Source organism: Topomyia yanbarensis, unplaced genomic scaffold (assembly GCF_030247195.1).
Source record: "Topomyia yanbarensis strain Yona2022 unplaced genomic scaffold, ASM3024719v1 HiC_scaffold_192, whole genome shotgun sequence".
Classification (NCBI taxonomy): domain Eukaryota; kingdom Metazoa; phylum Arthropoda; class Insecta; order Diptera; family Culicidae; genus Topomyia; species Topomyia yanbarensis.
In genome coordinates this window covers 26213-50329 of record NW_026683374.1, presented here as the reverse complement: position 1 = coordinate 50329, position 24117 = coordinate 26213, and the positions used below count along the sequence as shown (strand labels likewise).

At 22.5% G+C, this 24117-nt stretch overlaps 1 long non-coding RNA gene across 7 annotated transcripts in view; it reads right to left on the bottom strand.

The window, feature by feature from the left end:
- LOC131694901 (uncharacterized) overlaps positions 1 to 24117 on the bottom strand; it is a 66878-nt gene that overhangs the window by 20592 nt on the left and 22169 nt on the right. For 3 of the 7 annotated variants that reach the window (XR_009306556.1, XR_009306557.1, XR_009306560.1), the window contains exon 2: positions 3597 to 4108. The exons of the other annotated variants lie outside the window; for them this stretch is intronic. This is a non-coding gene — a long non-coding RNA (uncharacterized LOC131694901). The remainder of the gene's footprint in view (positions 1 to 3596; positions 4109 to 24117) is intronic. 7 annotated transcript variants of the gene reach the window in all.

Genomic DNA, 24117 nt, shown 5'->3' with positions numbered 1-24117 from the left:
AACATTCTTTGAAAATATTGTTTGAATGTTGTTATTGAAAAACTGAACATGCAAGTTTGCTAGCACTGGCCACTACATTGAAGGCGATGGAAAGACAGAATATTCGTTTTGGTTATGCTAGTATTGGTAGCCGAACGGAAAGGAAAGGCGCAGGAATGGAACGAAAACGAGCGAGAGAGCGATAGTAGTGCTTTCTCGTGTGTTTATATATGAATATTGGTCAGTCGGTTTTTCTCATCATTCGTATTCGTTCAAGCACTAGCAAGCAGCCAGTCCACCGAAGGAAAGCAGTTGGCAATGGCGATGGACGGAAACAGTGCCCCAGCTACTGGTGACTCATCGGAACTGTCGCCCTGCAAGAATTTCGCCCCAACTAAAGGGCAACTAATCTGTAGGCTATCGTTCCAGCGTCTGGTTCGTGAGATTGTACAGGACTGCAAAGTCGAGCTACGCTTACAAACCTCAGTCGTAATGATGCCCCGAGAAGCCAACGATGCCTACTGGTTCGAGAAAGCAAAATAGTGCGCCTGGTTTGTTCGAGAATGCAAAATACTGCACCAAACGCATAACTTTCAGGCCAAATATATTAAACTGGCTCACCGTGTCGCGGGGAGTGCGTCTGAATTATGCTCCCGCAATAAAACAATAAACGGTTCTTTTCAGGACCAATTAATTGTGTTCTAATAAGAGTTAAACTGAAATATCCATTTGAGGTGTTTAACAATTTTCAGCAAGTAGGTTAGAAATACGATATGTGGATAGAAAGAGAATTTAAATTATCCTCGCTCGTTTTCGCGCACTGCTTTTCCATTCCTTTCTGCTGCTAATACATCATAAATTAAACGAATGTGCGTGTTCCCCCACCATCCCATGGCCAGTGTTGCCACAATTGCATGTTGCTATTACACTTTGAATTATTTTTTCGATTCTCTCTAGTGTTGATAAAATATAGAACGTGCAAAGTACACTAGTCGCGTGCTTTTATTCGAACTTTTTGGCAGCCTCCTTTGATTAACTGCATAAATCATTAGATTTAAATTAACGTCTCGAAGTGAAGTCACGATGCTCCGGTTATGTCACAGACATTACCCACCCATCTTTTTTTAGTTTAGTAGAGCGAATACGAATTACTATCGCTCTCTCGCTTGCTCGTTTTCGGGCTATGTTCCTTTTCATTCTTTCCTGCTACTAATACTAGCATAATCAAAACGAATGTGCGTCTTCCCACCATCCATTTAGTGAGCAGTGTTGCCAAACGCATTTTCAGTTTTTCATCAATAACATTTCAACAATATTTTCAAAGAATGCTGTAGATTCGAAAAAAAGAAAAATAGTTGGTGATGGAAAAGAATTCCCAATTAGAATTTTTAACCATAATTATAACGAATCATTTGAAAATTTCACATGCAAACGTAATTTCGTTGCATATCATTAGATTTGGATTAACGTCACAAGTGTAGTTACGACACTCCAGTTATGTCGCAGACATTACCCACCCATCTTTTAATGTAGAATATTTAGTCTAGAAATCAGAATGTTCCAATGGTCGTTTCAGGCGACTTCAACATAGATGTTTCAAAACAAGAGAATTTGAAATTTGTTTATTTTATGAATGAATGTTTCAAGCTTCGTTTGATCTCTGATCCATCACAAGCAACTACACTTGCAGGCACATGCATTGATCTTGTATTTGTCAAAAACGTCAATGCAGAAACCCGAAGATATATTTCGTACTTTTCATATCACAGACCAATACTTTGTTTAATTGATCCAGTGGTTTAATTTCAAATGTAAACAACGCTTTAAAAATTATAACCGGTTGACGACCTACACCTACACCAATCATGTCAGAATCACCTCCTGGACAACAGCTAAGCCCGGAAATAGTAAGAAGTCAGAAGCATCCAACGAAAATCGAAGCCAGCGCATCTCCCCACCAAGGCCAACAACGCCAACAAAAACGGTCCTTGTCAGGACCACCATCATTTTTGTAAAGAATAATTTGAAATATTCCTCGCCCAAATCACCTTTTGTCCGAAAATTCCAATGAATATCAACATATTTGAAGAACGTGTTCCTTATGTATTCTACATCTCTCCGGTTATGTCGCAGACATTACCCACCCATCTTTTATAATGTACAAAAGTTTTTAACTCGCTTCACTCAAATCTCAAAAAAATCGCAGAAAGTGTTTTCTCTTTACTGAAACCCTTACCCCCCTTAAGTTGTATATGCCTTAAAAACTTTCAAGTCTAGAAGCTTTTTGTATGCACAAGATATTTCACAAATTTGAAATAAGAAATATTTTTGGGCAAAAATCTTTTGGAATGATTGTTGTTTCCATGGGTATGAAGCATAACTTTGACAATGCTTTATTTATTTTGTACGCGTATCTGGTTCAAACGATAGAAAACATTATGTTACGCAATGAATGTTTAATTGTGATTTCTATAATACATTACATTTTCTCATATTTTCTCTAAATATTGTGAATTAATTATTTTAAAAAAAATAAATCTATCCGCTCCATATACATTGTATGCAACTGTCATTTTTGCCTGCCCAACGGCTCACCAATACATATACGCTCTGCAAGCGCCCTATTGAATTAAATCCAAACCACCCCGCCCACCCACTTTGCAAATCATTCTGTGACACCATGCTGGTACCCGACAAATCCGCACACGGCCACCGCTGCCGAAAATGCATAGCGTCTACCGCTTATTGTAGTGCCCAGACGCTGCAGCCATGATCTTACCCGTTCGACATAAGAACAAAAACTGATTCAAACGGGTACGCGTCACCTCTATTTATAAACTAACCGTATATGGTTTAGTCACTTAGGTGCGAGTGTGTGCAAATGCCAACGTTACCGAAAATCGATAGCGCTTATTGCATCGCCCGGAGACGACGTTGCTCGTGTGGGATAAGAGCAACAACTGATTTAAACGGACATGCGTTGCTTCTATTTATGACTTTTCGTGTTTCATTGAGCAACTAAGCTGCCCTCTTTTGACGGCTGTGTCTGAGAAATCTGCCTCACGAATGGTATTTGTCCCGTTTTTTGTGAACTTTTTAATTTTACCAATTTCCAAAAGTCTACTTTTATTGGGGAGATATTAAATTATCACCAATATTTAAGTTAGGTGTTTCTGAATCGGTTGGTGTATGAATGATTAAAATCCATCTAGTAATATCGGAGTTATAAGCGTGCAAACCTTACATAGTTTCGTTACATGGGAGATAGTTTAGATTTTAGAATGACACCTAGCCCCAGATAGTGGAGTAAGACATTTTTAATGTCAAAATAAAATGTCGAAAAAGTCCTACGTACGTCGCTCGCTATTATAAGAAATTGGAAAAACTTTAATTTTGAACTCTAGGTTAAAAATTACGGGAGATATAAGTTTCCGGCATCTACGGCAAAAGGCTGCACGGCCGTCATCTTGTGACAAAAAAACCCGAAAAAATTATTTTTGTGCTTCATAACTATTATTTAAATCCCATTCGACAGGTTCTCGATTCATCTCTTAATTTCCTATTTTGTCGTGTTATACAGTGGTGTAACCCCAATGAAATTATAATCGAGTACTTACCGATGATTTCTAGTTTCTCGAACAGTATAGTCATGGTTTCTTCGTTGATTTCGATTGGTTTCTTACCCATCTTCAATTCCGGTATTGATGTGGACATAGTTCCTTAAGAAGAACTGGTAACTGACACTGGTTTGTTCATTATCGGTCCTCCCACGGGCGTAGAGACCAAGCAATGAGAAAGGGTTGATACCCCTATTGGTCCTGGGTTTTTGGACACCGTTTTTAATGTTGGCTTAGGAACAACTCCATGGGTAGATGTTGCTGATCCAGGTTTATAAATTATCGGTATTCGTGTAGGTTGGGTTAATACGGAAGCGCTTAAAAATTGGGATTCCTTCTGTGATGGGTTTAGAATTTTAAAGGAGTTGTTCATTTTTGCTATTTTTTCTTTGTTGATTGGGAAATTTTTTTCTGTTGGTTTGACAACTGTTCGTGATTTTTGGGTTTTAAAAGTTGGATTTAAGCGTTCCTCTGGATGCTCCTGCTCGAGATATTCGTAATTAAATGACATTCTGTAATTAGAGCAACAGGAAATTAGGTTTCCAAATATTCATTTATTTAAAAAATGTATAAGTCTTGTAGAATTCACCCTTGCATGGATTCTAAAAGGTTTGTTTTAGGCAATCTTATGATAGAAACAGTACTGACCAGACCATATAAACCAAATGCAAGACCCAACCACCACAATAGATCTAAATACTGGTCGCAGTGGTTTGTCTCCTACAAAAAAGCCCCAACCATTCTCTCTAGTTTGACAAAATTTATATTCGCAGCGAAACGAAATCGAAATTATCATACCTTATCATTGCTTGATACAACCTAATTAGGTCCTCTGGGTGATCTCCTGCCATATCCCGGATAATGGACGGAGCTAGTTGATCATTTATCGGCACTTCTGTTTCAGATACCTAATGTAGCAATCCCAGGTGCCTTCAGAGACATACCATGGCCCGAGATATTTAAATGTGGAAACCTACACGATAATTCAGCCCAGGTAAGCGAAGAGCTCTGTGGCCATCTAAGATTATGTTCATTGGTTGAAAATTAAACAAGGTAGAAGAACCACATTACATAATCAATTACCATTTCAGCTTACTTTCTGAGGTTGTTGTCGTTGCGACCTTCAAGAATAATTCAAAATTTGAAACTAGAACTAGAAACTAGAGACACAACTAGAAATGCAAGCGCCTGCTTGTAAAAGTGGTGGTAATTGCACTTCAGGAACTCAGATGATGCGGCGCAGCCAAACGATAATTTTATATAGTAGATCACGTGTACATGGCGGCGAGTAATTGTAGAATGGAGTTGATTAAAGTCTACGCACCAACTAACGACAAAGTCGAGGATTAAACCCATTAGTGTCTAGACAACATGTAAGGAAAACACTCAAAACACAACGTGAATCTTATGGTAAATGTAAGTAGCTCGGTCGGAAGGGTACAGGTTATGGGAAAGGACAGCCTTCATTCTTCCACCCATGAACAATTTAAAATTGATTATTCTCACCGCAACCAGTGGTTAGTTGATGATCCACCAGTATATGATAATGGTTAGTTGATATTAGAAGTCTACATTATTTACATCCGGGAAAAGAATTACTATGAATCCGATTTTGTTCGAGAGTTGTCTTACTAGAGTTGTAGAGCTGGGTTTTTGGGCGCGATTCCATGTTGGTCTATGTGTATCATCTATGTGCTATGTGCTTTTCTATGTTTAAGGAATGGTTTAACTGGCATGGCCCTAAGCAGCTAGGACCGAGGGAAGGAACATCCGGTCGTGACCTATTCATAATCGCGCGAATATGGGCGTTCGTAGGTTCACAATTGAGAGCGTGTTTATAAATTTATGTGCTAAAACGTTCACTTAATCACCAGTATGTTATCATGTTTGTGAGATCGCCCGCATGTGTGCGTGGACGATCGCGAAGGGTTCAAGCGTTTGAATGTTAACGTGTTTGTTGCGTGTACTAGCATGAATTTATACACGCATTACTTCGCGTGTATAAATTCGATAACCGTGTGCCCATGCGTATATTCGCGTGTGTTCTTGGATGATTGCGCAAGCCGTGAATCTGATGCTTAGTTTCGGTGTACGGTTCAGATAACACTGGTCAACAGCCATTTTGGTGCAGGGTTGGGATAGTAGTTTTTAGGGTAAATCGGGCGCGCTGAGCTCAAAAATTACCATAGTTTTTACCGCTGTGCTCCTGTTTTTTAGATTTCTCCATTAATTTGTTTTTTTTACTAGCGTTAAATTTTTTTTCTAAATTTTTCGGATTTACAAACTGTATTAAATCTATTCTTAATGGGCGCTACAAACACCTGATAAATATTTGGATATCTGGAAAGGCATATTGAATACTTTCAAATTCGAAAAAACCATGCGTAAACAAAAAAGTTGCCACTTTTATACGCAAATTTGACATTTCGCTAAATTTAAAATGCTGCCATTTCAAAAGCGGATTTCGATCAACAATAGCTTTATTGGTAGCTGTAAGTGTCTTCTTTCAGACAAAAAAAATCAAGCTAAGCAGACGAAAATTGTCAGAGTTCTGATTAATTCACCCAATTGAAAAAAATCTTCAAAATCAACTCTTTTTGGTATTACTACAGACACGACAAAAACTTCGGAAAATCTTTTAAAAATAAATGTCTTTTTATAGACTTCGATGCTCTGGATATAAATTTAAAGTCAAAGTAGTTTTATGATCACATTTTAACATAATCTAAAAATATTTTATTTTGTGATAGTTATACTGGGCCCCTACTAGGCGGCTATTTTTCCTAGCCAGCATCTGCCTTTGTTAAAATCAACACAACCCAATGTAATAGCACGGGCTACATGGGCCAAGAAGCGGCTAGGGTAATCGTAAGTTTACTACTGTCGAGGTCTGTATATCTACTTAGGGGATGACAGGAATGACGCCCCCCTGAGTTATACATTAAACAAAAACACGTGCTTGAAGAGTTAGAAAGGGACAGCAATTTTTGCACCTCACCTCATTACGATCGAAGGCGTTTGACAGTTCAGCTCTATAGTTCTTGGTGTTTCATTTCTAATACCGTTTGAGCTTGTTGCCTGTATATTTCTTTGGATTAGAGGTGCTGTTACTATGCATTAGAAGGTTCCAAACAGTATTTTTATATTTCTCCTTTTTGTTCATCATACCGAAAGGAAAATAACAAAAATTGTTGCAAGACCACATTGCGAAAAATGACAGCCAATTCAAGCTTTCTAATAGCATGACATTTGTGCACTGGTGCTATATAATTGCATTTATACCGCGAAAATAGGCTGTCAATCTCTGCACAGTAATAACACCATATTTCGCCTTTTATGGCATTCTATCAGAATATAGCAACTTTTTACGACTGCCCTTCATGTAGCTGATATTAGGCTACGTTATTATACTTATACTAGGCTACATTATTATACTTATTAGTTACTTGGGTAGTAACTAGAAGGAAATTTCCTTCCAGTCGCTAGAGGCGACGTGATTGAGAATAGAGCCCCAGATGTGTGGGCGAAGGGATTTCACGATCGCGTGAGAATAAGTGTTTATTTGTTCGCACTAGAGGCTGCCTTGATCGGATTATAAGTACAATAGCGTTCGCTGCATTATCCGTGCGTTTTCGTGGTTGCGAAATCTTGTGCGTGGAGGATGGCGATTGCATGTTCACCTTTGTGTATCATCGCGAAGGATTCGAGGGCTTGTATGTAAACGTGCACGATCGCGTGGGCGTTTATACGTCGCAAGTCCTTCTACAAATTCCAAAACTCCTAAAATTTCAAAATTCTAAAATCCTGAAATTCTAAACTTCTAAAATTCTGGGCTTCTGAAATTCTAAAACACTAAAATTTCAAGCTTCTAAAATTTTAAAACTATGATTCTAAAATTCTAGAATTCTGAAATTGTAAAATGGCGAAATTCCAAAAATCTCATATTCTAAAATTCTAAAATTCCAGAATTCTAAAATTCCACAATTCCAAAATTCAAGAATTCAAAAATCCAAAAATTCCAATATTCCAAAATTCGAAAATTCCAAGATTCCAATATTCCAAAATTCGAAAATTCCAAAATTCCAACATTCAAAAATTCCAAAATTCCAGAATTCCAAAATTCCAAAATTCCAAATCTCCAAAATTCTAAAATTCCAAAATTCCGAAATTCCAAAATTCTAATATTCTAAAATTCTACAATTCTGCAATTCTAAAATTCCAAAATTCTAAAATTCTAAAATTCTAAAATTCTAAAATTCTAAAATTCTAAAATTCTAAAATTCTAAAATTCTAAAATTCTAAAATTCTAAAATTCTAAAATTCTAAAATTCTAAAATTCTAAAATTCTAAAATTCTAAAATTCTAAAATTCTAAAATTCTAAAATTTTAAAATTTTAAAATTTTAAAATTCTAAAATTCTAAAATTCTAAAATTCTAAAATTCTAAAATTCTAAAATTCTAAAATTCTAAAATTCTAAAATTCTAAAATTCTAAAATTCTAAAATTCTAAAATTCTAAAATTCTAAAATTCTAAAATTCTAAAATTCTAAAATTCTAAAATTCTAAAATTCTAAAATTCTAAAATTCTAAAATTCTAAAATTCTAAAATTCCAAAATTCTAAAATTTTAAAATTTTAAAATTTTAAAATTCTAAAATTTCAAAATTCTAAGATTCTAAATTTCTAAAATTCTAAGATTCTAAAATTCTAAAATTCTAAGATTCTAAAATTCTAATATTCTAATATTCTAATATTCTAAAATTCTAAAATTCTAAAATTTTAAAATTTTAAAATTTTAAAATTCTAAAATTCTAAAATTCTAAAATTCTAAAATTCTAAAATTCTAAAATTCTAAAATTCTAAAATTCTAAAATTCTAAAATTTTAAAATTTTAAAATTTTAAAATTCTAAAATTCTAAAATTCTAAAATTCTAAAATTCTAAAATTCTAAAATTCTAAAATTCTAAAATTCTAAAATTCTAAAATTCTAAAATTCTAAAATTCTAAAATTCTAAAATTCTAAAATTCTAAAATTCTAAAATTCTAAAATTCTAAAATTCTAAAATTCTAAAATTCTAAAATTCTAAAATTCTAAAATTCTAAAATTCTAAAATTCTAAAATTCTAAAATTCTAAAATTCTAAAATTCTAAAATTCTAAAATTCTAAAATTCTAAAATTCTAAAATTCTAAAATTCTAAAATTCTAAAATTCTAAAATTCTAAAATTCTAAAATTCTAAAATTCTAAAATTCTAAAATTCTAAAATTCTAAAATTCTAAAATTCTAAAATTCTAAAATTCTAAAATTCTAAAATTCTAAAATTCTAAAATTCTAAAATTCTAAAATTCTAAAATTCTAAAATTCTAAAATTCTAAAATTCTAAAATTCTAAAATTCTAAAATTCTAAAATTCTAAAATTCTAAAATTCTAAAATTCTAAAATTCTAAAATTCTAAAATTCTAAAATTCTAAAATTCTAAAATTCTAAAATTCTAAAATTCTAAAATTCTAAAATTCTAAAATTCTAAAATTCTAAAATTCTAAAATTCTAAAATTCTAAAATTCTAAAATTCTAAAATTCTAAAATTCTAAAATTCTAAAATTCTAAAATTCTAAAATTCTAAAATTCTAAAATTCTAAAATTCTAAAATTCTAAAATTCTAAAATTCTAAAATTCTAAAATTCTAAAATTCTAAAATTCTAAAATTCTAAAATTCTAAAATTCTAAGATTCTAAAATTCTAAAATTCTAAAATTCTAAAATTCTAAAATTCTAAAATTCTAAAATTCTAAAATTCTAAAATTCTAAAATTCTAAAATTCTAAAATTCTAAAATTCTAAAATTCTAAAATTCTAAAATTCTAAAATTCTAAAATTCTAAAATTCTAAAATTCTAAAATTCTAAAATTCTAAAATTCTAAAATTCTAAAATTCTAAAATTCTAAAATTCTAAAATTCTAAAATTCTAAAATTCTAAAATTCTAAAATTCTAAAATTCTAAAATTCTAAAATTCTAAAATTCTAAAATTCTAAAATTCTAAAATTCTAAAATTCTAAAATTCTAAAATTCTAAAATTCTAAAATTCTAAAATTCTAAAATTCTAAAATTCTAAAATTCTAAAATTCTAAAATTCTGAAATTCTAAAATTCTAAAATTCTAAAATTCTAAAATTCTAAAATTCTAAAATTCTAAAATTCTAAAATTCTAAAATTCTAAAATTCTAAAATTCTAAAATTCTAAAATTCTAAAATTCTAAAATTCTAAAATTCTAAAATTCTAAAATTCTAAAATTCTAAAATTCTAAAATTCTAAAATTCTAAAATTCTAAAATTCTAAAATTCTAAAATTCTAAAATTCTAAAATTCTAAAATTCTAAAATTCTAAAATTCTAAAATTCTAAAATTCTAAAATTCTAAAATTCTAAAATTCTAAAATTCTAAAATTCTAAAATAATTCTAAAATTTCAAAATTTTGATATTCTATAATTCTGAAATTTTAGAAGTTTGGCTGTGCGCTGTCCCCTATAACTCGCCTCCATGGGTTTCTCAAAAGTCGTGTTTTGCAACTGGTTCACAATATATTTCAGAGGCGAACTGATCAATCGTTTAGAATTGGAAAATATCAGAAGCCATTTCGCCAAATTTTTGGATTTTGGAAATACCGTGTGTCAGGCGATAGCCAAGATAAATTCTTTTTGAATTTCCTGTTTCAGATGAATTTCATGACCGAAATCCTGCCAACATTTGAACTTACATTTTTGAGAGGAGTGCACTCAAGGTCAAACATAGGGCAAACAAAGGTCAAACAACATCGAACAAATCACAAAAAATCATGTTAAAAGTTCGATGAACTATTTGGTGCTTAAACCGTTTTATCCAACCGAGCAACATACCAGTTCTTGTATTGCTATATTTAAACTCAGTAACAATCCTTGACCTGGGTAGTGGTAAAACTAACAGGTTACCGTGCGATTAATTAATAAATTACAAATTACTGTATCGACTCAAAAATTCTAATCCCATTCGCATTAATGTTTCTCTTACAATCTATCCTCAGAAGTATTAAAAACGCGCAGAGGATTCCTTAAAGGAGTGGCCCTATTTTACAGCCACGTAACATAAGTGACTAGAAGGAAATTTTGTACTAGTAATTGGGTGCCGTGAATGAGAATAAGACTCAGACTTAAGTACAAACAGAATGTCAACGCTGTCGAAATCGAAGGTCAACGGGTAATGGTTTACTCGTTGATTTACTTTGGTTGGTTTCTAAAATTCTAAAATTCTAAAATTCTAAAATTCTAAAATTCTAAAATTCTAAAATTCTAAAATTCTAAAATTCTAAAATTCTAAAATTCTAAAATTCTAAAATTCTAAAATTCTAAAATTCTAAAATTCTAAAATTCTAAAATTCTAAAATTCTAAAATTCTAAAATTCTAAAATTCTAAAATTCTAAAATTCTAAAATTCTAAAATTCTAAAATTCTAAAATTCTAAAATTCTAAAATTCTAAAATTCTAAAATTCTAAAATTCTAAAATTCTAAAATTCTAAAATTCTAAAATTCTAAAATTCTAAAATTCTAAAATTCTAAAATTCTAAAATTCTAAAATTCTAAAATTCTAAAATTCTAAAATTCTAAAATTCTAAAATTCTAAAATTCTAAAATTCTAAAATTCTAAAATTCTAAGATTCTAAATTTCTAAATTGCTAAAATTCTAAATTTCTAAAATTCTAAAATTCTAAAATTCTAAAATTCTAAAATTCTAAAATTCTAAAATTCTAAAATTCTAAAATTCTAAAATTCTAAAATTCTAAAATTCTAAAATTCTAAAATTCTAAAATTCTAAAATTCTAAAATTCTAAAATTCTAAAATTCTAAAATTCTAAAATTCTAAAATTCTAAAATTCTAAAATTCTAAAATTCTAAAATTCTAAAATTCTAAAATTCTAAAATTCTAAAATTCTAAAATTCTAAAATTCTAAAATTCTAAAATTCTAAAATTCTAAAATTCTAAAATTCTAAAATTCTAAAATTCTAAAATTCTAAAATTCTAAAATTCTAAAATTCTAAAATTCTAAAATTCTAAAATTCTAAAATTCTAAAATTCTAAAATTCTAAAATTCTAAAATTCTAAAATTCTAAAATTCTAAAATTCTAAAATTCTAAAATTCTAAAATTCTAAAATTCTAAAATTCTAAAATTCTAAAATTCTAAAATTCTAAAATTCTAAAATTCTAAAATTCTAAAATTCTAAAATTCTAAAATTCTAAAATTCTAAAATTCTAAAATTCTAAAATTCTAAAATTCTAAAATTCTAAAATTCTAAAATTCTAAAATTCTAAAATTCTAAAATTCTAAAATTCTAAAATTCTAAAATTCTAAAATTCTAAAATTCTAAAATTCTAAAATTCTAAAATTCTAAAATTCTAAAATTCTAAAATTCTAAAATTCTAAGATTCTAAAATTCTAAAATTCTAAGATTCTAAAATTCTAAAATTCTAAAATTCTAAAATTCTAAATTGCTAAAATTCTAAATTTCTAAAATTCTAAAATTCTAAAATTCTAAAATTCTAAAATTCTAAAATTCTAAAATTCTAAAATTCTAAAATTCTAAAATTCTAAAATTCTAAAATTCTAAAATTCTAAAATTCTAAAATTCTAAAATTCTAAAATTCTAAAATTCTAAAATTCTAAAATTCTAAAATTCTAAAATTCTAAAATTCTAAAATTCTAAAATTCTAAAATTCTAAAATTCTAAAATTCTAAAATTCTAAAATTCTAAAATTCTAAAATTCTAAAATTCTAAAATTCTAAAATTCTAAAATTCTAAAATTCTAAAATTCTAAAATTCTAAAATTCTAAAATTCTAAAATTCTAAAATTCTAAAATTCTAAAATTCTAAAATTCTAAAATTCTAAAATTCTAAAATTCTAAAATCCTAAAATTCTAAAATTCTAAAATTCTAAAATTCTAAAATTCTAAAATTCTAAGATTCTAAATTTCTAAATTGCTAAAATTCTAAAATTCTAAAATTCTAAAATTCTAAAATTCTAAAATTCTAAAATTCTAAAATTCTGAAATTCTGAAATTCTGAAATTCTGAAATTCTAAAATTCTAAAATTCTAAAATTCTAAAATTCTAAAATTCTAAAATTCTAAAATTCTAAAATTCTAAAATTCTAAAATTCTAAAATTCTAAAATTCTAAAATTCTAAAATTCTAAAATTCTAAAATTCTAAAATTCTAAAATTCTAAAATTCTAAAATTCTAAAATTCTAAAATTCTAAAATTCTAAAATTCTAAAATTCTAAAATTCTAAAATTCTAAAATTCTAAAATTCTAAAATTCTAAAATTCTAAAATTCTAAAATTCTAAAATTCTAAAATTCTAAAATTCTAAAATTCTAAAATTCTAAAATTCTAAAATTCTAAAATTCTAAAATTCTAAAATTCTAAAATTCTAAAATTCTAAAATTCTAAAATTCTAAAATTCTAAAATTCTAAAATTCTAAAATTCTAAAATTCTAAAATTCTAAAATTCTAAAATTCTAAAATTCTAAAATTCTAAAATTCTAAAATTCTAAAATTCTAAAATTCTAAAATTCTAAAATTCTAAAATTCTAAAATTCTAAAATTCTAAAATTTTAAAATTTTAAAATTCTAAAATTTCAAAATTCTAAGATTCTAAATTTCTAAAATTCTAAAATTCTAAGATTCTAAGATTCTAAGATTCTAAGATTCTAATATTCTAATATTCTAAAATTCTAAAATTCTAAAATTCTAAAATTCTAAAATTTTAAAATTCTAAAATTCTAAAATTCTAAAATTCTAAAATTCTAAAATTCTAAAATTCTAAAATTCTAAAATTCTAAAATTCTAAAATTCTAAAATTCTAAAATTCTAAAATTCTAAAATTCTAAAATTCTAAAATTCTAAAATTCTAAAATTCTAAAATTCTAAAATTCTAAAATTCTAAAATTCTAAAATTCTAAAATTCTAAAATTCTAAAATTCTAAAATTCTAAAATTCTAAAATTCTAAAATTCTAAAATTCTAAAATTCTAAAATTCTAAAATTCTAAAATTCTAAAATTCTAAAATTCTAAAATTCTAAAATTCTAAAATTCTAAAATTCTAAAATTCTAAAATTCTAAAATTCTAAAATTCTAAAATTCTAAAATTCTAAAATTCTAAAATTCTAAAATTCTAAAATTCTAAGATTCTAAAATTCTAAAATTCTAAGATTCTAAAATTCTAAAATTCTAAAATTCTAAAATTCTAAATTGCTAAAATTCTAAATTTCTAAAATTCTAAAATTCTAAAATTCTAAAATTCTAAAATTCTAAAATTCTAAAATTCTAAAATTCTAAAATTCTAAAATTCTAAAATTCTAAAATTCTAAAATTCTAAAATTCTAAAATTCTAAAATTCTAAAATTCTAAAATTCTAAAATTCTAAAATTCTAAAATTCTAAAATTCTAAAATTCTAAAATTCTAAAATTCTAAAATTCTAAAATTCTAAAATTCTAAAATTCTAAAATTCTAAAATTCTAAAATTCTAAAATTCTAAAATTCTAAAATTCTAAAATTCTAAAATTCTAAAATTCTAAAATTCTAAAATTCTAAAATTCTAAAATTCTAAAATTCTAAAATTCTAAAATTCTAAAATTCTAAAATTCTAAAATTCTAAAATTCTAAAATTCTAAAATTCTAAAATTCTAAAATTCTAAAATTCTAAAATTCTAAAATTCTAAAATTCTAAAATTCTAAAATTCTAAAATTCTAAAATTCTAAAATCCTAAAATTCTAAAATTCTAAAATTCTAAAATTCTAAAATTCTAAGATTCTAAATTTCTAAATTGCTAAAATTCTAAAATTCTAAAATTCTAAAATTCTAAAATTCTAAAATTCTAAAATTCTGAAATTCTGAAATTCTGAAATTCTGAAATTCTGAAATTCTAAAATTCTAAAATTCTAAAATTCTAAAATTCTAAAATTCTAAAATTCTAAAATTCTAAAATTCTAAAATTCTAAAATTCTAAAATTCTAAAATTCTAAAATTCTAAAATTCTAAAATTCTAAAATTCTAAAATTCTAAAATTCTAAAATTCTAAAATTCTAAAATTCTAAAATTCTAAAATTCTAAAATTCTAAAATTCTAAAATTCTAAAATTCTAAAATTCTAAAATTCTAAAATTCTAAAATTCTAAAATTCTAAAATTCTAAAATTCTAAAATTCTAAAATTCTAAAATTCTAAAATTCTAAAATTCTAAAATTCTAAAATTCTAAAATTCTAAAATTCTAAAATTCTAAAATTCTAAAATTCTAAAATTCTAAAATTCTAAAATTCTAAAATTCTAAAATTCTAAAATTCTAAAATTCTAAAATTCTAAAATTCTAAAATTCTAAAATTCTAAAATTCTAAAATTCTAAAATTCTAAAATTCTAAAATTCTAAAATTCTAAAATTCTAAAATTCTAAAATTCTAAAATTCTAAAATTCTAAAATTTTAAAATTTTAAAATTCTAAAATTCTAAAATTTCAAAATTCTAAGATTCTAAATTTCTAAAATTCTAAAATTCTAAGATTCTAAGATTCTAATATTCTAAAATTCTAAAATTCTAAAATTCTAAAATTCTAAAATTCTAAAATTTTAAAATTCTAAAATTCTAAAATTCTAAAATTCTAAAATTCTAAAATTCTAAAATTCTAAAATTCTAAAATTCTAAAATTCTAAAATTCTAAAATTCTAAAATTCTAAAATTCTAAAATTCTAAAATTCTAAAATTCTAAAATTCTAAAATTCTAAAATTCTAAAATTCTAAAATTCTAAAATTCTAAAATTCTAAAATTCTAAAATTCTAAAATTCTAAAATTCTAAAATTCTAAAATTCTAAAATTCTAAAATTCTAAAATTTTAAAATTCTAAAATTCTAAAATTCTAAAATTCTAAAATTCTAAAATTCTAAAATTCTAAAATTCTAAAATTCTAAAATTCTAAAATTCTAAAATTCTAAAATTCTAAAATTCTAAAATTCTAAAATTCTAAAATTCTAAAATTCTAAAATTCTAAAATTCTAAAATTCTAAAATTCTAAAATTCTAAAATTCTAAAATTCTAAAATTCTAAAATTCTAAAATTCTAAAATTCTAAAATTCTAAAATTCTAAAATTCTAAAATTCTAAAATTCTAAAATTCTAAAATTCTAAAATTCTAAAATTCTAAAATTCTAAAATTCTAAAATTCTAAAATTCTAAAATTCTAAAATTCTAAAATTCTAAAATTCTAAAATTCTAAAATTCTAAAATTCTAAAATTCTAAAATTCTAAAATTCTAAAATTCTAAAATTCTAAAATTCTAAAATTCTAAAATTCTAAAATTCTAAAATTCTAAAATTCTAAAATTCTAAAATTCTAAAATTCTAAAATTCTAAAATTCTAAAATTCTAAAATTCTAAAATTCTAAAATTCTAAAATTCTAAAATTCTAAAATTCTAAAATTCTAAAATTCTAAAATTCTAAAATTCTAAAATTCTAAAATTCTAAAATTCTAAAATTCTAAAATTCTAAAATTCTAAAATTCTAAAATTCTAAAATTCTAAAATTCTAAAATTCTAAAATTCTAAAATTCTAAAATTCTAAAATTCTAAATTCTAAAATTCTAAAATTCTAAAATTCTAAAATTCTAAAATTCTAAAATTCTAAAATTCTAAAATTCTAAAATTCTAAAATTCTAAAATTCTAAAATTCTAAAATTCTAAAATTCTAAAATTCTAAAATTCTAAAATTCTAAAATTCTAAAATTCTAAAATTCTAAAATTCTAAAATTCTAAAATTCTAAAATTCTAAAATTCTAAAATTCTAAAATTCTAAAATTCTAAAATTCTAAAATTCTAAAATTCTAAAATTCTAAAATTCTAAAATTCTAAAATTCTAAAATTCTAAAATTCTAAAATTCTAAAATTCTAAAATTCTAAAATTCTAAAATTCTAAAATTCTAAAATTCTAAAATTCTAAAATTCTAAAATTCTAAAATTCTAAAATTCTAAAATTCTAAAATTCTAAAATTCTAAAATTCTAAAATTCTAAAATTCTAAAATTCTAAAATTCTAAAATTCTAAAATTCTAAAATTCTAAAATTCTAAAATTCTAAAATTCTGAAATTCTAAAATTCTAAAATTCTAAAATTCTAAAATTCTAAAATTCTAAAATTCTAAAATTCTAAAATTCTAAAATTCTAAAATTCTAAAATTCTAAAATTCTAAAATTCTAAAATTCTAAAATTCTAAAATTCTAAAATTCTAAAATTCTAAAATTCTAAAATTCTAAAATTCTAAAATTCTAAAATTCTAAAATTCTAAAATTCTAAAATTCTAAAATTCTAAAATTCTAAAATTCTAAAATTCTAAAATTCTAAAATTCTAAAATTCTAAAATTCTAAAATTCTAAAATTCTAAAATTCTAAAATTCTAAAATTCTAAAATTCTAAAATTCTAAAATTCTAAAATAATTCTAAAATTTCAAAATTTTGATATTCTATAATTCTGAAATTTTAGAAGTTTGGCTGTGCGCTGTCCCCTATAACTCGCCTCCATGGGTTTCTCAAAAGTCGTGTTTTGCAACTGGTTCACAATATATTTCAGAGGCGAACTGATCAATCGTTTAGAATTGGAAAATATCAGAAGCCATTTCGCCAAATTTTTGGATTTTGGAAATACCGTGTGTCAGGCGATAGCCAAGATAAATTCTTTTTGAATTTCCTGTTTCAGATGAATTTCATGACCGAAATCCTGCCAACATTTGAACTTACATTTTTGAGAGGAGTGCACTCAAGGTCAAACATAGGGCAAACAAAGGTCAAACAACATCGAACAAATCACAAAAAATCATGTTAAAAGTTCGATGAACTATTTGGTGCTTAAACCGTTTTATCCAACCGAGCAACATACCAGTTCTTGTATTGCTATATTTAAACTCAGTAACAATCCTTGACCTGGGTAGTGGTAAAACTAACAGGTTACCGTGCGATTAATTAATAAATTACAAATTACTGTATCGACTCAAAAATTCTAATCCCATTCGCATTAATGTTTCTCTTACAATCTATCCTCAGAAGTATTAAAAACGCGCAGAGGATTCCTTAAAGGAGTGGCCCTATTTTACAGCCACGTAACATAAGTGACTAGAAGGAAATTTTGTACTAGTAATTGGGTGCCGTGAATGAGAATAAGACTCAGACTTAAGTACAAACAGAATGTCAACGCTGTCGAAATCGAAGGTCAACGGGTAATGGTTTACTCGTTGATTTACTTTGGTTGGTTTCTAAAATTCTAAAATTCTAAAATTCTAAAATTCTAAAATTCTAAAATTCTAAAATTCTAAAATTCTAAAATTCTAAAATTCTAAAATTCTAAAATTCTAAAATTCTAAAATTCTAAAATTCTAAAATTCTAAAATTCTAAAATTCTAAAATTCTAAAATTCTAAAATTCTAAAATTCTAAGATTCTAAATTTCTAAATTGCTAAAATTCTAAATTTCTAAAATTCTAAAATTCTAAAATTCTAAGATTCTAAAATTCTAAAATTCTAAAATTCTAAAATTCTAAAATTCTAAAATTCTAAAATTCTAAAATTCTAAAATTCTAAAATTCTAAAATTCTAAAATTCTAAAATTCTAAAATTCTAAAATTCTAAAATTCTAAAATTCTAAAATTCTAAAATTCTAAAATTCTAAAATTCTAAAATTCTAAAATTCTAAAATTCTAAAATTCTAAAATTCTAAAATTCTAAAATTCTAAAATTCTAAAATTCTAAAATTCTAAAATTCTAAAATTCTAAAATTCTAAAATTCTAAAATTCTAAAATTCTAAAATTCTAAAATTCTAAAATTCTAAAATTCTAAAATTCTAAAATTCTAAAATTCTAAAATTCTAAAATTCTAAAATTCTAAAATTCTAAAATTCTAAAATTCTAAAATTCTAAAATTCTAAAATTCTAAAATTCTAAAATTCTAAAATTCTAAAATTCTAAAATTCTAAAATTCTAAAATTCTAAAATTCTAAAATTCTAAAATTCTAAAATTCTAAAATTCTAAAATTCTAAAATTCTAAAATTCTAAAATTCTAAAATTCTAAAATTCTAAAATTCTAAAATTCTAAAATTCTAAATTCTAAAATTCTAAAATTCTAAAATTCTAAAATTCTAAAATTCTAAAATTCTAAAATTCTAAAATTCTAAAATTCTAAAATTCTAAAATTCTAAAATTCTAAAATTCTAAAATTCTAAAATTCTAAAATTCTAAAATTCTAAAATTCTAAAATTCTAAAATTCTAAAATTCTAAAATTCTAAAGTTCTAAAATTCTAAAATTCTAAAATTCTAAAATTCTAAAATTCTAAAATTCTAAAATTCTAAGATTCTAAAATTCTAAAATTCTAAGATTCTAAAATTCTAAAATTCTAAGATTCTAAAATTCTAAAATTCTAAAATTCTAAAATTCTAAATTGCTAAAATTCTAAATTTCTAAAATTCTAAAATTCTAAAATTCTAAAATTCTAAAATTCTAAAATTCTAAAATTCTAAAATTCTAAAATTCTAAAATTCTAAAATTCTAAAATTCTAAAATTCTAAAATTCTAAAATTCTAAAATTCTAAAATTCTAAAATTCTAAAATTCTAAAATTCTAAAATTCTAAAATTCTAAAATTCTAAAATTCTAAAATTCTAAAATTCTAAAATTCTAAATTCTAAAATTCTAAAATTCTAAAATTCTAAAATTCTAAATTCTAAAATTCTAAAATTCTAAAATTCTAAAATTCTAAAATTCTAAAATTCTAAAATTCTAAAATTCTAAAATTCTAAAATTCTAAAATTCTAAAATTCTAAAATTCTAAAATTCTAAAATTCTAAAATTCTAAAATTCTAAAATTCTAAAATTCTAAAATTCTAAAATTCTAAAATTCTAAAATTCTAAAATTCTAAAATTCTAAAATTCTAAAATTCTAAAATTCTAAAATTCTAAAATTCTAAAATTCTAAAATTCTAAAATTCTAAAATTCTAAAATTCTAAAATTCTAAAATTCTAAAATTCTAAAATTCTAAAATTCTAAAATTCTAAAGTTCTAAAGTTCTAAAATTCTAAAATTCTAAAATTCTAAAATTCTAAAATTCTAAAATTCTAAAATTCTAAAATTCTAAAATTCTAAAATTCTAAAATTCTAAAATTCTAAAATTCTAAAATTCTAAAATTCTAAAATTCTAAAATTCTAAAATTCTAAAATTCTAAAATTCTAAAATTCTAAAATTCTAAAATTCTAAAATTCTAAAATTCTAAAATTCTAAAATTCTAAAATTCTAAAATTCTAAAATTCTAAAATTCTAAAATTCTAAAATTCTAAAATTCTAAAATTCTAAATTCTAAAATTCTAAAATTCTAAAATTCTAAAATTCTAAAATTCTAAAATTCTAAAATTCTAAAATTCTAAAATTCTAAAATTCTAAAATTCTAAAATTCTAAAATTCTAAAATTCTAAAATTCTAAAATTCTAAAATTCTAAAATTCTAAAATTCTAAAATTCTAAAATTCTAAAATTCTAAAATTCTAAATTCTAAAATTCTAAAATTCTAAAATTCTAAAATTCTAAAATTCTAAAATTCTAAAATTCTAAAATTCTAAAATTCTAAAATTCTAAAATTCTAAAATTCTAAAATTCTAAAATTCTAAAATTCTAAAATTCTAAAATTCTAAAATTCTAAAATTCTAAAATTCTAAAATTCTAAAATTCTAAAATTCTAAAATTCTAAAATTCTAAAATTCTAAAATCCTAAAATTCTAAAATTCTAAAATTCTAAAATTCTAAAATTCTAAGATTCTAAATTTCTAAATTGCTAAAATTCTAAAATTCTAAAATTCTAAAATTCTAAAATTCTAAAATTCTAAAATTCTAAATTCTAAAATTCTGAAATTCTGAAATTCTGAAATTCTAAAATTCTAAAATTCTAAAATTCTAAAATTCTAAAATTCTAAAATTCTAAAATTCTAAAATTCTAAAATTCTAAAATTCTAAAATTCTAAAATTCTAAAATTCTAAAATTCTAAAATTCTAAAATTCTAAAATTCTAAAATTCTAAAATTCTAAAATTCTAAAATTCTAAAATTCTAAAATTCTAAAATTCTAAAATTCTAAAATTCTAAAATTCTAAAATTCTAAAATTCTAAAATTCTAAAATTCTAAAATTCTAAAATTCTAAAATTCTAAAATTCTAAAATTCTAAAATTCTAAAATTCTAAAATTCTAAAATTCTAAAATTCTAAAATTCTAAAATTCTAAAATTCTAAAATTCTAAAATTCTAAAATTCTAAAATTCTAAAATTCTAAAATTCTAAAATTCTAAAATTCTAAAATTCTAAAATTCTAAAATTCTAAAATTCTAAAATTCTAAAATTCTAAAATTCTAAAATTCTAAAATTCTAAAATTCTAAAATTCTAAAATTCTAAAATTCTAAAATTCTAAAATTCTAAAATTCTAAAATTCTAAAATTCTAAAATTCTAAAATTCTAAAATTCTAAAATTCTAAAATTCTAAAATTCTAAAATTCTAAAATTCTAAAATTCTAAAATCCTAAAATTCTAAAATCCTAAAATTCTAAAATTCTAAAATTCTAAAATTCTAAAATTCTAAAATTCTAAAATTCTAAGATTCTAAATTTCTAAATTGCTAAAATTCTAAGATTCTAAAATTCTAAAATTCTAAAATTCTAAAATTCTAAAATTCTAAGATTCTAAAATTCTAAAATTCTAAAATTCTAAAATTCTAAAATTCTAAAATTCTAAAATTCTAAAATTCTAAAATTCTAAAATTCTAAAATTCTAAAATTCTAAAATTCTAAAATTCTAAAATTCTAAAATTCTAAAATTCTAAAATTCTAAAATTCTAAAATTCTAAAATTCTAAAATTCTAAAATTCTAAAATTCTAAAATTCTAAAATTCTAAAATTCTAAAATTCTAAAATTCTAAAATTCTAAAATTCTAAAATTCTAAAATTCTAAAATTCTAAAATTCTAAAATTCTAAAATTCTAAAATTCTAAAATTCTAAAATTCTAAAATTCTAAAATTCTAAAATTCTAAAATTCTAAAATTCTAAAATTCTAAAGTTCTAAAATTCTAAAATTCTAAAATTCTAAAATTCTAAAATTCTAAAATTCTAAAATTCTAAAATTCTAAAATTCTAAAATTCTAAAATTCTAAAATTCTAAAATTCTAAAATTCTAAAATTCTAAAATTCTAAAATTCTAAAATTCTAAAATTCTAAAATTCTAAAATTCTAAAATTCTAAAATTCTAAAATTCCAAAATTCTAAAATTCTAAAATTCTAAAATTCTAAAATTCTAAAATTCTAAAATTCTAAAATTCTAAAATTTTAAAATTTTAAAATTCTAAAATTCTAAAATTTCAAAATTCTAAGATTCTAAATTTCTAAAATTCTAAAATTCTAAGATTCTAAGATTCTAAGATTCTAATATTCTAAAATTCTAAAATTCTAAAATTCTAAAATTCTAAAATTCTAAAATTCTAAAATTCTAAAATTTTAAAATTCTAAAATTCTAAAATTCTAAAATTCTAAAATTCTAAAATTCTAAAATTCTAAAATTCTAAAATTCTAAAATTCTAAAATTCTAAAATTCTAAAATTCTAAAATTCTAAAATTCTAAAATTCTAAAATTCTAAAATTCTAAAATTCTAAAATTCTAAAATTCTAAAATTCTAAAATTCTAAAATTCTAAAATTCTAAAATTCTAAAATTCTAAAATTCTAAAATTCTAAAATTCTAAAATTCTAAAATTCTAAAATTCTAAAATTCTAAAATTCTAAAATTCTAAAATTCTAAAATTCTAAAATTCTAAAATTCTAAAATTCTAAAATTCTAAAATTCTAAAATTCTAAAATTCTAAAATTCTAAAATTCTAAAATTCTAAAATTCTAAAATTCTAAAATTCTAAAATTCTAAAATTCTAAAATTCTAAAATTCTAAAATTCTAAAATTCTAAAATTCTAAAATTCTAAAATTCTAAAATTCTAAAATTCTAAAATTCTAAAATTCTAAAATTCTAAAATTCTAAAATTCTAAAATTCTAAAATTCTAAAATTCTAAAATTCTAAAATTCTAAAATTCTAAAGTTCTAAAATTCTAAAATTCTAAAATTCTAAAATTCTAAAATTCTAAAATTCTAAAATTCTAAAATTCTAAAATTCTAAAATTCTAAAATTCTAAAATTCTAAAATTCTAAAATTCTAAAATTCTAAAATTCTAAAATTCTAAAATTCTAAAATTCTAAAATTCTAAAATTCTAAAATTCTAAAATTCTAAAATTCTAAAATTCTAAAATTCTAAAATTCTAAAATTCTAAAATTCTAAAATTCTAAAATTCTAAAATTCTAAAATTCTAAAATTCTAAAATTCTAAAATTCTAAAATTCTAAAATTCTAAAATTCTAAAATTCTAAAATTCTAAAATTCTAAAATTCTAAAATTCTAAAATTCTAAAATTCTAAAATTCTAAAATTCTAAAATTCTAAAATCCTAAAATTCTAAAATTCTAAAATTCTAAAATTCTAAAATTCTAAGATTCTAAATTTCTAAATTGCTAAAATTCTAAGATTCTAAAATTCTAAAATTCTAAAATTCTAAAATTCTAAAATTCTAAAATTCTAAAATTCTAAAATTCTAAAATTCTAAAATTCTAAAATTCTAAAATTCTAAAATTCTAAAATTCTAAAATTCTAAAATTCTAAAATTCTAAAATTCTAAAATTCTAAAATTCTAAAATTCTAAAATTCTAAAATTCTAAAATTCTAAAATTCTAAAATTCTAAAATTCTAAAATTCTAAAATTCTAAAATTCTAAAATTCTAAAATTCTAAAATTCTAAAATTCTAAAATTCTAAAATTCTAAAATTCTAAAATTCTAAAATTCTAAAATTCTAAAATTCTAAAATTCTAAAATTCTAAAATTCTAAAATTCTAAAATTCTAAAGTTCTAAAATTCTAAAATTCTGAAATTCTAAAATTCTAAAATTCTAAAATTCTAAAATTCTAAAATTCTAAAATTCTAAAATTCTAAAATTCTAAAATTCTAAAATTCTAAAATTCTAAAATTCTAAAATTCTAAAATTCTAAAATTCTAAAATTCTAAAATTCTAAAATTCTAAAATTCTAAAATTCTAAAATTCTAAAATTCTAAAATTCTAAAATTCTAAAATTCTAAAATTCTAAAATTCTAAAATTCTAAAATTCTAAAATTCTAAAATTCTAAAATTCTAAAATTCTAAAATTCTAAAATTCTAAAATTCTAAAATTCTAAAATTCTAAAATTCTAAAATTCTAAAATTCTAAAATTCTAAAATTCTAAAATTCTAAAATTCTAAAATTCTAAAATTCTAAAATTCTAAAATTCTAAAATTCTAAAATTCTAAAATTCTAAAATTCTAAAATTCTAAAATTCTAAAATTCTAAAATTCTAAAATTCTAA